Source organism: Coregonus lavaretus, assembly GCF_964263955.1.
Source record: "Coregonus lavaretus genome assembly, contig: HAP1_SCAFFOLD_498, whole genome shotgun sequence".
Taxonomy (NCBI): Eukaryota; Metazoa; Chordata; class Actinopteri; order Salmoniformes; family Salmonidae; genus Coregonus; species Coregonus lavaretus.
Window position 1 is genome coordinate 358,805 of NW_028166878.1, and position 2,503 is coordinate 361,307.

The following is a 2,503-nucleotide window of genomic DNA, read 5'->3' on the forward strand; positions in this document are numbered from 1 at the left end:
TCTGCCGGTTTCTATTGCCAATTGGTGGTCACTCAGCCTGTACTTGGTAAGGATCTGTCTCTGCTTCGTATCTCTGACAGAGTAGAGATAATCAGCCAATTCATATTCTCTGTTTAGGGTCAGATAGCAATTTAGTCGGCTTTGGGATTTTGTTTTGTTTTTCCAATGTTGTAAATATGAGTCCTTTGATTGGTTCATGATTTTGTTCATTAGAATTCTTTCTTTTGAAGCAGTGCTAGTGTCAGCTTGGTTGGTTAGGTCCAACACCAGCTGACTGAGAGGGCTCGTTTCTGGGCTCAGCTCTTGGGTTTGAAGTGCTTTAAATTGCAGACTTGAATTTGGACTTGAATTTAGATGTAGCCAAAATTTTAATGATCTTTTCTGTATTTTTATTACTACTGGAAAGCGGCCCAATTCTGCCCTACATGCATTAGTTGGTGTATTTCTCTGGACTTTAAGAATATTCCGACAGAATTCTGCATGTAGGGCTTCAATTGGATGTTTGTCCCATATTTTAAATTCCAGTTTATTGAGTGGCCCCCAAACCTCACTTCCGTAAAGAGCTATTGGTAGGATTACACTGTCAAATATTTTGGTCCAAATTCTAATTGGGATATTGATTTTGAATAATTTCATTTTTATTGCATACAATGCTCTGCGGGCTTTTTCTTTGAGTGCATTCACTGCCATATTAAAGTTTCCCGATGCAGATATGGTCAGACCAAGGTATGTGTAATTTTTAGTGTGTTCAATTATGGTGTTGTTCAGGGTGAATTTATATTTGTGTTTCTGACATCTGTTTTTTTTTTGGAAAATCATGATTTTAGTTTTTTTGAAATTTACTGCCAGGGCCCAATTATTGCAATATTGCTCTAGAATGTTAAGGTTCTGTTGAAGACCTTCTTTGGTTGGTGATAGAAGTACCAAGTCATCAGCATATAGCAGGTATTTTACCTCTGTGTCAAATAGTGTAAGTCCTGGGGCTGGAGAATGGTCTAACATGTCTGCTAACTCATTGATATAAATGTTGAAAAGATTTGGACTCAAACTGCAGCCTTGTCTCACACCTCGACGTTGTGAAAAGAATTCTGTTCTTTGGTTTTTGATTTTTATTGCACACTTGTTTTCTGTGTACATACATTTTATTAAGTCATACACCTTACCACCAAGCCCACTTTGGAGAATTTTGTAGAATAGCCCTTCATGCCAAATAGAATCAAATGCTTTTTTAAAGTCAATAAAGCAAGCAAATATTTTGCCCTCTTTTTTTTGGTGTACGTGTTTATTAATTAGTGTATGTAAGGTGTATATATGGTCAGTAGTGCGATGGTTAGGGAGAAAGCCAATTTGACATTTACTTATTACATTTTTCTCTTGAAGAAAGGTTTGAATTCTTGAATTCAAAATGCTACAGAAAACCTTTCCCAAGTTGCTGTTTACGCAAATTCCCCTGTAATTATTGGGGTCTGATTTGTCTCCACATTTGTGGATAGGGGAGATGAGCCCCTGGTTCCAGATATCAGGGAAGCAGCCAGAAGATAAAACTATGTTGAACAACTTAAGCACAGCATTTTGCAACTCAGGTGTGCTGTTTTTCAGCATTTCATTTCTGATGTTATCTAGACCACAAGCCTTCTTTGATTTTATAGATTTTAGCTTTTCATTTAGTTCTTGTTGGGTTATTGGGTAATCTAATGGATTTTGGTTGTTTTTAATGACCGATTCAAGGATGTTCAATTTTTCTTGAATTTCTAATTGGTTCTGTTGTAATTCTTTTTGTGGGATGTTTTTGTATAGATTATCAAAATAAGTTTTCCAAATTCCTTCATCTTGTATGGCTAATTCTTGTGGCTTTGTCATGCTTAAATTGTTCCACATGTCCCAGAACTGATTTTGGTCAATTGCACTTTCAATTTCATCAAGTGTCTTGTTGGTATAATTCAATTTCTTGCGTTTTAGTGTATGTTTATACTGTTTCAGAGTTTCAAAGTATTGATAGCGTAGATCTGGGTTGTTTTGCTGCTTATGTTTTTCATTTGAAATTTGTCTTAGGTGTTTTCTAATTGTTTTACATTCGTTATCAAACCATTTTTCAGAAACATTTTGTTTTTTGTTTCTGATGTTGCATTTCTTTGGTTTTCTCAAATTTGCTTTCGATGCTGCTTTTTGGAAAATGTTATTTATGTTTTGAGTAGCCGAATTGACACCTTCTTTATTGTTTTGGTATTGTGAGTAATTGAAAAACTGTATAGAGTTCATCATTTCATTTGAGTTCAATGTTTCAATGAATCTCTCTGCACTGTTTTGAGCCCATCTGTACGATTGGTTCATGTTGTAGAGTTTATTCGGCTGTTTTTTTGAATGAATATTGCCGGTTAATTTCTTCAGAAACACGTTGATCTGACTGTGATCTGACAATGGTGTCTGTGGTCTGACAGTGAATGCACTAATGGAGGAGGGGTCAATGTCAGTGATGGCATAATCGACTACACTTGTCCCAAGA